Source organism: Thunnus albacares, chromosome 6 (assembly GCF_914725855.1).
Source record: "Thunnus albacares chromosome 6, fThuAlb1.1, whole genome shotgun sequence".
Lineage (NCBI taxonomy): Eukaryota > Metazoa > Chordata > Actinopteri > Scombriformes > Scombridae > Thunnus > Thunnus albacares.
This window is the reverse complement of record NC_058111.1, coordinates 15674479-15689517: the sequence shown is the minus strand read 5'-3', so window position 1 is coordinate 15689517 and position 15039 is coordinate 15674479. Positions and strand designations below refer to the sequence as shown.

At 40.7% G+C, this 15039-nt stretch overlaps 1 protein-coding gene across 1 annotated transcript in view; it reads right to left on the bottom strand.

Moving 5' to 3' along the window:
* ttc9b (tetratricopeptide repeat domain 9B) overlaps positions 1-15039 on the bottom strand; it is a 28595-nt gene that overhangs the window by 6486 nt on the left and 7070 nt on the right. The gene's annotated exons all lie outside the window — the stretch shown is intronic.

The window sequence follows — 15039 nt, the reverse complement described above, 5'->3', positions numbered from 1 at the left end:
ATAACAATCAATGTGTTTTGGTATTTAGTGGTTGAAGTGGCATTATGTCTGGTATGCAGGCCGTACATTGTGTGTGTTTGAGTGTGTTGAGTCACAGTCATCCGTTCCCTTTTTTTGTATAAAAGTGTGTAGTTTAATTAAATAATCACTATTATATCATGTCCCTATCACCAATCAAAGTAGATTTTCATAATTACAATTATCTTAAATATTCTCAACAGATATGGTTATTTTTATTGTGTCATTGTTTGTGTTTTGTGCTCTTTTATGTGTATTTTGTGTGTGTGTGTGTGTGTGTGTGTGTGTGTGTGTGTGTGTATTTAAGGGCAGGCACAGCAAACAAGCTCGGGTTATAAAATATGTGGTTCATGACATTAGTCAATTCTACTGTATGTACGTGTCCCAATAAAAATAAACATGAAATAAATAAAATAAATAAATATCTGCTCTTTTAGTCACAATTTCTACTGGCTTTCTCTCCAAAATGATGGTTAATACAGAACAAAAACCGAATGATGTCGACACTGATATTGTTGTCAGAAGAATTTTAATCCTCAACAAATAACGTGAAGATCCCACCAACATTTAGAAGACCCTAAGTTGTATTTACCTCGTTGAACTGCTCTGTTCTCTCCAAAAGTGAAGAGATGTGTTTGAATTATCTTTTGAAAATAGTTTAAGGGACCAAAAGAGAACATTAACAAGGAAAAAAATACCTTTCATGACACTATTACACCAAACATACAAGCATAAAATCGTACAATAAGTCAACAAAAATCCATTTTTATTACAAACCCTCTGTATGGGGATCAACACAGTGACTTACTATTTTCTTTTTTAAATATATTTTAAGGCACATTATATCTTTATTGGACAGCGACAGTTGAGAGACGTCAGGAAACGAGCTGCGAGAGAGAGAGATACGGAACGACATGCGACAAAGGTCAGCTGTCGGAATCAAACTGTGGACATTGTGGTCATTTGGCAGACGTCTTAACCAGCAGGCTACTGGGGCGTGATGTGACTTACTATTTTCTAAGTAGAAGTCAAATTATTTCATTATCAAAGTCTTAGATGGCTGATAGAGACTCATTTCAAGTCCTCCAGCCAGTTTTCAATGATTAAACAGTTTCCAGTTAATCTTTCATCTTCTTGGCTGAGAGGCTGAGGAGAGTGTCCATTTTTCAGTCAGATAAACAAACTATTAGACTTGATTTGATATGTGTGTGTGTGTGTGTTAGTTTTTAAGTTTAGTCTGCTTTCGCTGACTAAACTAAAATAAAACACACAGAAAAAACATTTCGAAACGTTCTCTGCCTGCTGGCGACTGCTTTCACTGAGCCTGCACATTGTATATTGTTTGTCCGTCTTTGTTACTTCCTTTGTGATTTCATTTAACTTGTAAACACTACATTGCTGTAAAGGAACAAACAAGCCAGCCTACCTTGTATAAATATATTTTTTAAAAAAACAAAAAATATTATGTTTCCTCCTGTTAAGACCTTTAAACTGCATTTATTGCAGGAAAGTTGTTATATACAGAGCATTAATTGTATTATCATCATTATTGGATGCATATACAAACACACACACCCTGATAGTAAAGCTTGACAATCCAGTTATTTTTAGTGAGACTCATGACTCAGCGTAGGAAGGTCGAGGCTGCGATCTGTTTATGCAGGTATAGTAGGAATCACCTCAGATGCCCTCTACCTGTACAGACTCCACTCCTCTTGTTTGTACAACCATCCAACTAAGACTACAATGACTACTCTCCTCCCTCCGCACACCCATCCGTCATTGCCCTCCAGCAGTGGACGAGAGCGGAGCTTTCAGAGGGTTCAGTTACAGTCCATAACGGCCTAATGGCTGACGCAGTTAGAGAGTTCACTGGTACTGACACACAAACATACGCAGGCCAGATTACAAACACACACACACACACACACACACACCTACCTGCATACAGTACAGCAAAATGACACGAGCAGAAGCACAAACACACACTGACACAGGTGACTTCAAACATACAAATGCGTGTAAACAGAGGTCAGATATGACTTGACGACCGCGCACACAGACGCACAAGCAGATGCCCCTAAATGAACTGTTTGACACAAACAATGGTTGAAAAAGATACTTGACTACACGAATACACACATAAAAGCAATGTGCACAAGTGATGACTGGCTGGGCCGCACCCTGCTGGCCCATTAGGCAGATGGATGGCATGCCAGAGGAAATATAGAGTGTGGTGAGAAGCATTAAGGGTGTGATAATGACGGGATCATCGAGGCACGCTGGGCAGGGACGCAGACAGAGGCAATATCACTGGAGCCAAGGTGTCCCAGTCCCTGAGAGACAGGGGCATGTGTGTGTGTGTGTGTGTGTGTGTGTGCGACATTATCTGTGGGTGTCCTGTGTTATGAAAAATATGTGGCTGCGCAGTTGATCCCCACCTGGGAGAGTCGGGACCCAATATAAGTGTGAGAGGTCGTGAAATTAAACGTCTGTTGCAAAATTTGTGCTTTTCTTCTTGTAAAAAAACAGGCAAGTTTTACTTTGTCATGGCTCTAATAAAACAAGGGGGAAAAATCTGTTTCTGGGTGAACTGCTCAGTAAAACCCTGGGATTTACGTCTGTATCGGACAATTCTGCACCTCATGTTTTGTGTCCAGTGCCAGCGAGGTAGCGAGATTGTGAGGCTGTGGTGGTCGAGGTGGTGGATGGACATGCAGCGTGTTTGACTTGTGTGTGTTTTCTCTAAAATTTCCATAATCAAGTGTTTTACTTGTCTAACCATATTTTATTTCTATGACTATGACAATCATTCTAACTTTAACTATACTGTTGTGGCCACACACTGATATTATAGAAAGCGAGAATTAGCACGAAAAAAAAGTAGTCTGTTAATCGATTTGTTGATTGACAGAAAGCAATTTTTTTGATAATCAATTTATTTATTCAGTTATTTTTAAAGCAAAAATACCAAACATAGTCTGGTTCCAGCTTCTCAAATGGAAGGATTTGCTGTTTTTCTGTCGTTTATAATAATATAGCAAATATCTTTGTGTTTTGGACTGATGGTTGGAAAAAAAAGAAAAAGGAATTTGAAGACACCAGCTTGGGCTCTGGGATATTATAATGGTCATTTTTCACCTTTTTCTGTAATTTTGTAGACAAAACAATTGAGCAATTAATTGAGAAAATAATCATCTCATTAATCGATAATAAAAATAATAGTCACAAGCCAAAAAAAAGCTTGGGACCACTGTGATTAGAGACACTGTCCATCACATATGTGCTGCCTAAGATACTGAAACCCTGCCAGTGCCAGGGGTGCTTAGCTGACCCTGAACTTTGACCTCTCTATGAAAGGCAGCTCCTCTTCTGACGACTATCAGACATGGTTTGCTGATTTTTGTTTCGATTAAAAATGCAGCGTCCCCACAGCTTTTTATGAGCACATGTGAGATGAAAGGGGAACAGTAATGAGATGTGAGACTGCAAAAAGGGAACAAGCCGTCCAGACAAGGCTGATAGATTTGTTTTAATGAGGGACTTCCTGTGAGGACAGGAGACGGGAGACTGAGCTGAGGTTTTATTTGATGCTGTGACACTGTGGCTACGTGTGCGTGTTGAGTTAGTGTCAGTGTTTCTGTCTCTTGCACACAGATTTAAAGAGCAGCAGACAAAACACAGATAACTGGAAAAAAAAATTGTGCAGAATAAAAAAACATTTTAAAATGAAATTGAATTCGCTGACTTCTAAACCTATAGAGAAAACCCAGCAGGTGCAAGGACAGCTGTCAAGCTGTGTGAGCTTGTGAATGTGGAGAAGTGTGTATTCATGTGTGTGTGTGTGTGTTTCCACTGCATGAATGTCGAATGAGAGGTGCAGTGAGTGGGAGTGGTTAACACATGCTCAGGAACCCCACTGGTTTGCCTGAACCATCATGTCTCATAAAACAGAGCCTGCATAGAGACTCGCTTTCATTTAGCAGACAGAGTGCCAAAGCCTGGGAGGAATGAAAGAGAGCGAGAAAGAGAGAGAAAATAGGCAGGAAGCTGATATAAGACAAGAGAGACAGGGGGCGAGGGAGGACAGAGATAGAGACAGCACTGACAAAACAAAATCCAGAGAGAGCTGAGGGTAAATAACGACAGAAAATCTGAGGACAAGATGAGAGAACAAACACGTTTTTTTGCTTCTTTGTCTATCACTTTTGTCCTCTCCTGCCCTCGTATGCGACATGTTTTTAACTCGGGTTTCCTTTTCTTTCTTCTACATTGCCTCGTCCTCCCTCTGGACTCATGTCCCTTTCTCCATCGCACCAGGCGCGACACCACGATCCGGCTAATTTAATGCCACTCGTGGCCTCGGTGATTAGTCTGCTGTCCATCACCTTGTAATTAGTTCTGCAGGAAGATAATGACAGATGGGGAGACCCATCACTCTCACAGCACACACTCACTCCTCATTTCCTCACACGTCCCCTACAACACATCCATCTCTGACCATCGTCCTTCACCCTCCATCTCTTCCCGGTCCCCCCCCACCCCCCCCCGTTCACCGCCGAGCAAAAAGCGCTCCGCCCTCCTCTCACCTTTCACTCGATCTGGTGTCTCTCCTTTACAAAATGTCAGGCTGCTGCAACAGATTTATTTACAGAGACAAATGCAAAGTCATCATCATGAAAGCGCCTCACACATACGTCCTCTGGACAAAATCTGATTGAACAGGCTGACGTCACGGCTCTCGGACAGTGCGGACGGTCTCTCCAGGGCCACTAAGAATAGCTCCACCCAAAGCGTTTTGCGAATGCCTTTCACTGTTATTGAGGGGGACAGGGCTACAGTTCCTCCCTCGCTCTATCACAAAGGCTTGTCTGCACTGACATGACACAGCATTAAAGTCCAACCACCACCTGCTTTATCATCCACCCATCTCAGCCCTTTTCCTCCCTCTCTTCTCTCTCGCCTTGCACCTTGTCTCACAATTTCTGAGAAGTTGCTTCTCATTTCATTTAAGTTTAGGCACAAAAACTATTTTCTTAAGGGAGATGAACAGCGGACTCCATTGTTAGAATCTGGCTGACAAGGGTTATAATTCCTACAGCTAGAGCGGTCTTCCATTTGAATGTAAACATAAGTCGTTTTGGGGATTTGCTGAAATGACGGATGCTTTTGTTTTCTTGGGAGGACAGCCTAGTCTTAATCCAAGTTTTATTAGCTCTTTTATATCACTCAAAATGTGAAACAGGGAATATTAAAAGGCTCTTTTCCTTAGAAGAAATATCCATAATGAGCACTGTGATTTGTTATTAGACAGAGATGATAAGAGCTCGTCTTATCATCATATAACATTTTACTTAAAACAAGTGTTGCAGATGAGGTCTTTGATTGTGTGTGACTGTAGCGGAGGACTAATGTAGCTCCATATGGTGCCAAAAAACCCTCACAATTAAACACTCTTTTGACTGCGTGCGTCTCAGATGGCCTCCATGGGCTCCACTGGGGAAGTCTGTAAGAGAAAGTGTCAAGATCAGCCTTACAAATGAGTCAGTGACTATTTAAGATGAGTTTAACAATCCTGAGGAGAATAGACTGAGAAAAGAGTGTAAGACAGGAAATTGTAGTTTGCATGATTGCAAGATTGATGCCACTCTCATATCTGTGTGCTCAATGTAAAGCTACAGCTAGCAGCTGGTTGGCTTATTTTATCCTGTATTCATCATGTTGTTTCAGATAATATGTAAATACAAGTCAAAAAAATGTTCACTTTAGCCTTTGAGATGTAAATCTGAGTTGCAGATATCTGATTTTTTTTTTGACAGTGACGATATCGGTGAAAAGAACTACACAAGTGTCAAGAACGTGTGGCAAAATGGCTGCAAGGCCGCCTCCACCGACTGTAACGTCTAAATAAAATCCAATTTTACTGATACTTACATAATTCATACACTAACACAATCTATTCAGCTAATTTATAAATAAGCAAATCACTGTTTATTTGCATCTAGTTTCACCTGTTAACTAACTGCTCAAAATATGTAACATAAGTGTAGGTAATTAGTAGCTGATAATTAAATTATTTGACACTGCAGTAATAATTTCTGAATAAAATGTGAGCTCTCTGAAGTCAGAATACAAGAGATTTTCTTTAGTGTGTGAGGATTTTGTTACTGTTGATCAGAGCCAGGTTAGCTCTTTCCTCCTGTTTCCAGTCTTTATGTTTCCAGTCTGTTGGCTGTAGCCTCACATTTCGTGTACAGATATGAGAGCAGTATCGATCTTCTCATATAACTCAGCAAGTTTAATTCCCAAAATGTCAAACTATTCTTTTAAAAAACTCCATCTGCCTCTCTTCTGCACAGCTTTTTGATTTACCCCCCTGCAGAATAACCCGGGCAGGCGTGTTGATTCCCTCCAAACACCGACACAGACTGTCATGCTTGGAAGCTGCGGGTAAATCAAACATATTTGCATGGATTACCAACAGTGCAACATTGATCCCGGGCATGCAGGGGAATCAAGTAACCAGATTATTCTGTTAGATCTCTCACAGAGAGCTCGGGGCAGAGGGAGGGCTTTTTTAAAAACCACTAAACCACTTATTGTTTTTTGTATACTGTCAGATCTGGTCCAGTAGAGGCACGTGTGTTTCCAGAGAGAGGAGGGATCTTAACAAGAACATTATTGGACAGGCATTTTTTAAACTTTAATCATATATTAGGCTGCTTCAGTCATCTATTTGTTACACTTCCTTGTCCTCAACACTCAACCTGTGCATCACAAGACTGTTCTTGCCTTTCTGGTAAAAGCAGTGCTGGTTAGCTGTCTTACAGCAGCAGTTTTATGGACTAGAAGTGTTAGTGTTTGTTTAAAAACTGTTTTCTTTCTACTTAAAGGAACTTTATTTTACATTTTTATTTTCAGTTTGTATTCATTTATATTTCTTTCACTTGGCGTTGGCATGTCCTATGTATAGTATTTGTCTGCATGTATTGATTTGTGTTCTTGTGACTCCTCTGCACAAGTTGTGAACAAATAAGTGGACATGATGTAGTAAGAAGGATGCATCACTAGTGTGACTTTGTACTGTAGCAGACCAAAAGCAGATATGCTACTGACCCCTCTTCCATTTTGTTTTAAGACACAAAACAATAAAAAACTACAAACAAAACAAATAAAATAATTCTGACCATGCCTTTCTTCAATCCATTTCCACCTTCCCATATCGTTCTGCTGTCCTAAAATAGTCGCTGACTCAGGATTAATGCTCATCTACTTAAATATTTATACAAGTGAGGAAGCTATCTTCGGTATGACTTCACCAAAGATGAAATCATTTCTTCTTGTCTGTGACACAAGCCTGTGCTGCTCAGGGTGCGTTCAGGGGTCTTCGTTGGGTTACTTAAGGCCTCCAAAGAAAATGAAAAGCAGTTCATTAAGTTATGGTTTTATTTAACTTATTTTATATCCTTTAGTGTCCAAGGGCCAAACAAGGATCCATGACTTTCTATATTACTTTTACTGTTGTGAGTAAAAGCAGGCATTCAAAAATAAGATAAGTGCAGTTTAATAAAGCAATATGGACTTTTATTGAGGGTATATCTGTGGTTGAACTCTCTGACATGGACATAATATTGTGGCTCCTAGCTAGGCCATTATCTGATTGGTGATGTCATCTGTAGACACTGGACAGACGCTTGCCTTTAGTTTAGCAGGTCTTTGGCTACTTCTGCTGCTGTCGAATACATTGCTTGTATCAAATATTGGCATAATCAAGGCTATGTTTGCTAATATTGATCCACTTTCTGTATATGTTTGTTTGGATAATGTGCACACAGCAGCTGTGAGAAACTTTGTCCATTATAGTGGTAACAAGATAGATGAGTGAGTGTTTGAAAAGGTCAGCAGAGGAAAGTGCCAAATGATTTGACTCCGAATCTCATAGAGTCAGCGTTAATCTGCGAGATAGTAAAGCTTTTCCACTGAGTACCTGAAGTAAATTATTGGCTTAAAGCAGGAGCTTTCATAATTTCCAAAAACGATACAGCCACGTGTTGGCAGCCAGTTGTGTTTAGAGCAATCTGTATCATCCTGTACCAAGCAACTACCAAACAAACTGTAAACACAAAAACTGACATATTTTCACCCTTTCAGTTGATATGATGAGCATGTTAGCAAACAGCTGCTTATTTACACATCCAGCAGATACCGAGGAACCACGTGGTGAATATAAATTCACTCTACTATTAGCTCCAGTTTGGTCCAACTCCTGATAAAAGTATCTGGCTCCTTGTCTTTGTCTTTATTCTTTATTTGTATCCACATTAGCTTCCACAAAATGGTCGCACAACAACAACAGCAGCAATAAAACAAACATCCATTTATCATCAAATTAGCCAAGAAAAAAAGAAACAAGCCAAATGTAAAGATCAGAAAGTGAAATAACAGTAAAGTTGTGGGTCGTAAAACCAAAACAACAAGCTGAAAGAAGCTAAAGCGCTCCTTAGATCTGAGGGGAACTGCAGAGTCTGGTTCTCTCTGGTTCACCTTTCACATTCACGTAATCATTTCACCCATTGTTAATATAAAATATTAATTATAGAAGCTTTAAAGTTTACACCTTAACTCCAAATCATGCTTTATAATTTCCTTTTTTTAACTGAAACTGCACTTGTGATGATCAAATTTGGTAAATCTTCGTCATAAAGGATCACCTTCAGCGCTGGATCAGCAAAACAGGCTCACCACAACCAACACAACCAGCGTGTAACAAGGACGAGTTTTCAATGTCAACCCCCGGCAGTGCATGTAATAAAGCATTCAGTGTCAGGCCGGAGCAGGCCGTGTAGGGGAAGCTCAGATAGCGACCAGCATGGCTTTTTATCAACATGCAGCTCTGCGGATAAATATAAACAGCCAATTGGTTTACTCTGCACTGTCCGCTGGAGCACAGGGTGTTAGATACACGCAAACATTCAGCAAATTCTCATTACTGATGGCTTACAGAGGATGAATATTTCTGCATTTCTCTATCTGTCTTCCTTTCACACTCGCTCTCACTCGCTCTCTCTCTCTCTCTCCATCCGAGGGTGTCAGGAAAGGGCGTCTGTTTCAGTTTTCTCTCAGCTGATCTGCCATGACTTTCAACTAAAAAAAGCTCTGACAGCCACTTTCGATTTATTCGTTATTTCAGTCCGTGAGTCGATATGAAAACAATCATGTTTCAACAATCGAAATCACAACACACATCACAATCATACACACGGTCACAACAAAGGCTTTATAATAAATTACTGAGGTGTCAGTACAATGAGATAAATGTAGTTCTGTCAAAGATACTTTAATAAAAAGATTTATAGTTCAAGGGAAGCTTGGGTATTTTTCAACCTGGACCCTGTTTTCCCATCATTTTGTGTCTAAGTGACTAATGGGGACAACAATTCCTGAAATTGGTCCAGTATTGAACGAAAGCACTGCAGAGAGAAATAAAACATTTCGTTTGATCCGGTCTGTTTGTTATTGTGTCTAACCAAGTCTTACTCAAGAAGAAGTCTCGTTCTGAAATCTTGCGAGAGTGGAGTTGAATATTTAGCTGATTTTGACAACAACTCAACTCTCACAACATCTCAGAACGAGACTTCTTCTTGAGCGAGACATGGTTAGACACAATAACAAACTGATCGGATCAAGCAAAAGGTAAAGAAAAACGTTTTATTTCTCTGTATGGTCCTTTCCATAATGTTGTCAGACATTTATAATAACAATCTAAGCCTTTCAGTGGCAAAAACACTTTTAGTGGACGCACATTAACGGGGCGCTATTGCTCCATCAGATTACACTGCAGCCCGTTTCACGGCTGCAGCGCTCTTGTTCAATACTGGACCAATTTCAAAAAATGTTGTCCCCATTAGTCATTTAGACACAAAAAGATGGGAAGATAGGGTCCAGGTTTAAGTGTCGGGAGGAAATTTTTATATATTTTTCAAAGAGCACATTGAGGGTGCTTCAAGGAGTGTTTATTGCATATGGCCTTATAACAGCAAAGAAAATCTTTACTACACCAGTGGAAAACATCCGAACCATCTTCAGTGCAACTTTGGCTTAATGATTTCTCATTTATCTTCCACCTCAAAAGAATCAGATTTGCTCTGAAGGATAGATATGAAGATTTTTAGGAAAATCTGGTCCCTGTTCATTGCATTTCTAAAAGAAGTCTAATGATAACTCTCACTATCTGTCAGGCAGCTTTCAGAGGATCCTTCTAAAGTGGCCTCCAATGTGAGGATTAGATGCATTGCCATTAAATTTAGTTCAGACGTTTATGTTCTCCAGAGGATGAATCTGAATGACTTTGGTGATCCCGACTAGCACCACTATTTGTGGTTTTGAGTGAGATGTCTTGACAGCTATTGATCCAGAGATACTCCTCCTCAGGATGATTTATAATTCCTTTCATGACCCCTTTAACTGTCCATGTAGCACCGTATCGGGTCAACATGTTAATTTGTCTCAGCTGTGCTTTGTGTTTGGTGCTAATTAGCAAATGCTGGCATGTTAACACACTTGTTCTTGTTTTAATTTACCTCTCTTTTGATGCTCTGTCTTTGGTTTGTACACTCTTCACTATCTTAACTATGTTCTTGTGGATTCACATTGTTCTATTTCTGTTTTACTGCCTTTATTTTATGGAAATTTGAAGCATACAACTGTGTCAACTCGGGAATGTGCACAGAGCTTCATTAAAAATGCTATTATAACAAATAATAGTAAGAAATCTTTGTCTTTAGTCCACAGTTTTTCTTGTTATGTCTATTTCCATCTCTTCTATCTCTCTGTGTCCCTGCCTGTTCCCTCTCCTCCTTCTCTTCCTGACAGATGACTGAATCTTATTTACTCTTGTGACAGGAGTCATCTAGGACTGTCAGGGCCGTGATATAAATCAGTTTGGTCTGGATGGGATTTCTCTGTGCCGTCCTCCTCACGGTGAAAATAAAAAATACAAATGCAGCTCTGAAAGCCCTCCCTTCACTACTTAAAGGTCACCGAGCCAATACCTTTTCTTCCCCTCCTTCCCTACTTGTCACTCTCTTTTACAGTCGTACCCTCCTTCCTCTCTTATAATCCCATCGTGTTTAAGAGTTCTGTCCAGGTTCTCCTGCACCCTCCCCCATTTCAGCCTCTGCATGCCTTCTACGAACTCACCCCTTCCCCCATCCTCCAAATCTCTCTCTCTCTCCCTCTCTTGTCTGCGAGGTAATGTGGAGGGTTGGTGTAGAGGGAACAGTACAGTGCGAGTGGTACAGTAGAGGGAGTGCCAGTCGTACCCATGACAGCAATGCCATGCCATCTGCAGCCCTGGCACGCAACGCTTCCACGGCTCTTCTTCTGCTCCGGCCACCCCTCCAATGGCAGACGTACACGCACAGAGGGAGGAAAAACACCAACCAAACCTCCACCCCTCCTCCTTCTCACCCTTGCATGGCATCTCTCTCTCCCTTCGTCCTCCTCCATCCTCCTACGAGCACATTGTGCAACTCTTTCTTTTCTCCGTAGCACTGGGCAACTTCTCTTCCTTTTCCAACTGCTTATGCAACCCTGCTTTTTCTCCTCGTCTTAACCCCTCCATCTATACATTTCCCATCCTCATCTCCTTTCATCCTCATGCTTTTCTTCTGCCTTTATCTCACACACTCCACCACGTCCCTTGGTGATGGAGCTGGCAGGAGAAGAAGGGGGAGGAGTTCTCTGATCCAGTGGACTGGTGAAATCACTCCGTCTGTGGTGTTACACATCGCTGACGTTATTCTAATGCAGCCCTAGCTGCTCCCCCCATCTGAAGCAAGATTGGTCTTAGAGGCTGTGATGTGCTGAATCTTCAAGGCTAAGTGAGCGATAGGACTATAGTTGTGTGTGTCTCTGGTTGTACTAGGCAGCGCTTTTATTTCTGGTCCAGTAAGAAACAGATGTCTCCAACAGGCTCATTAAATCCTTATAATGCCTGTAATTGCATGTCACAGTTCAAAAGTTAATTAATGACCTCACTGAAATGTCCCTGAGGGTCTAGATACTAAAATGTGGAATTTAGAATAGATTAAGAGTTAAGGCGGCATCAGATGCAATAAACTACAAAAGCACAGTGTGCTACTACAAACACTAGCTGTGTTTCCATCCGAATGTAGTGCAAAGGTTTAGGGTTAGGGTTAGGAGTAGGGTTATCGCCAAGATAAACCGCTGGTGGCACGAATTTTCTAGTTGGGGACCATTAAATCATTTCAAAAGAGGTGAGAGCGCAACTAGATGATGAATTAAAAGAGCGCCAGTCTAAGCTCAAGCGACCATGTGGAGCACATGATGGAAATGTGACATTTTGTTTCACGCATTAATTTGAGGAATGTCTCCTCATTGCTCCACACAGACGTGATACTTTCATTTCTTCGGTGGATATTTAAAGGTTCTTTTACACTGTATGACTTTTGGTCGTCTGAGACCGAAGTTGACAATCCTGAGAGAAATGTGGTAAAATCTTTGGTCAATCAATCCGAAATGGTGGTCCTAGATCGCATTGTGAGACACGTTCACCGAGAGCAAAGACAGACTGGGTCGAAATCATGACTATGACATGAAAAGACACAGAATACACTGGCCGATGTGACATTTCGTAAGTGCCATTTTTGAATAAAGTTTAGGGGGAAAACACACACATCTTCTTTAATATGTCTGCTGCACAAAAAACAAAACGATGGAGGGAAAAAACAACGGGGTCTGTGTGCTTTGCTGCATTTTCAGAACATCAGAACGGCTCAGATGGGCGACGTGAACTGATGACGTGCCTCTGCTTTCACATACTTTTTTCTGTTTACATCATAGCGCTACAATTCACCACACATGCAGTGCACAATCTGACATGTTTCCGGTTGATATTGTACAGTCTGAAACAGATTGCAACCAAGATTTTATTAGACCTATCTCATACAATGTGATGTGCAATAAACTTACACAATTGTTGTTGTCGCACAGTCTAAAGGTGTGTTTAGTCACATGCTTCATGTATGTCATGATTTATGCACTAAATCTGTTGCATTGCACTTTGTTGCATCACTCAGCCAACCGTAAAAACTCTTTTTGCAATATTTCAAGGTTTTTTTTTTCAAATTTTCGACTCAGGTCTTTTATGTGCAAATTGAAAATCTGAATAAAAACAGATGGAGCACCAACTGGTGGGAAAAGGGGTTTACTGTAACACGTCAATAAGCTCATGTCAGTGATTAAATTATCAAACCTCATAACTGCTTCATATCTTGCAATTTGAAATGATAAAACAGCATTTCTTTCTTTGTTTTCAAACGCAACCTTGTTTTCACCGCTGAAAAAAAAAAACAGGTTGTGTTTTTATTTCCATTGTTTTGACAATCTTTTATAATGTGACGAGTGGGTGGAAGTTGCTGGATCATCATCATCATCATCATCATCATTATCATCATCGTGGCGAGCAGAGCTGCAGCAGTTGAACAAAAAAGGTGTTTGGTGTTACGAAACAAACAATTCCACTCATCCCCTCCTGCTGCGCCGCTCCCAAGGCTTCGACTTATGACTCATTCACAGATTGAGCCAGTCAGGAGGAACAAAGGAAGATTTCAGGCAGAGATCAGAGCAAGCAGGAGTTAATGAAAAGTCAGACTGATCGCTCTCACAACAGGATCACACCGTCACGCCCTCTGTTTTATTCTTTGTAAAGTTTCTAATGTACATTTGAACTGATTAACACTCACTACAGCTTCTAAATTGCTTGTAACAAGTCTGCCTCTGTGCTATTTTAGTAAACTCAACACAGATACAAAGTAGTACCTGTTCCTGTGGTTGAAAGTGCTTCTTCATGATCAATATCAGGTAAAAAAAAAAGAGCAAACAAACTGCAGTCACATCTGTTATTTCTGTATGTGCCTCACAGTGTGTTTGTGGTGGGTGGATGGATGACTGAGGCCGCCTGGCAGGCAGTCTGCCTCTGGCCAACATGTTGCACCACTGTGAACTACGACAGACACAGACGGCGGTGGTGGTGGTGTAACCCATTTAGATGCAGCCTTGCGGGGATGCACAGACTCGGGTTGTCTCCCTAACAAGGCCAGCAAACAGGGCATTCATCATCCGTCGCCTCTCTGTTTGACAGAATCAGGTAACGTTACTGTTGACACTTATTTGTCTCTTCTTTAAATACATTTACTCCTCTATATAGTGTTAAAATATTTTCTTCATCGCCAGCATCTTTTCTATAATAATCAACTCTTTTATTCCTGAATTATTTCTTCTTTCTCTTTTTGAAAACACATTTAGTCTCTCTCTGATTCTCCCTTCTAATATTCTCCTCTCTCATCTTCCCATCTCGTGTTTTGTAACCTCTCACTGTTTCTGTGGAGAGGATAAGAAAATAAACACACACACACCAACTCACACATGTCTGTTCATGTGCGCACACACGCAATCGCACACAAACACACTAATACACTCCACTTAAACTAAATCAGCAATGTCAGCAATGGGTATGAAAGGAATGACAGGTGGAGCAGCACGGAAAGCACCTCCACTCCCCTCTTACCACACACACACACACACACACACACATAAACACACACACATAAACACATGTGTAGCTGCTGGTGCTGCTGCATCAGAAAGCTCAACGATGAAATGGCTCAAATGGTGCTCATAACCAGGTGGAGCCGCACAGTGAAGTCAGTGTGAGCTCTGGATATTGTATGAGTCTTTTTTTACATGCTTTTCTTCTCTCCTCCTGCCATTTTGTTTTGTCAACGTGGATCACATTATCCTAATATTAACCTGGTTAATAAAGACAACGTTTTCTTCTTTTCATTCTTCTTTTCTTTTCTTTGAGTATTTTCTGACACCCTTAATTTGAGGAAAGTCATAGTTGACATGAGAATAACTGAATTTAAGATATGTGGAGTTCGGGTTGGAGATCATCACAGCACTGTCTTGATATCAATATAGTATGATATGATGCAAAAT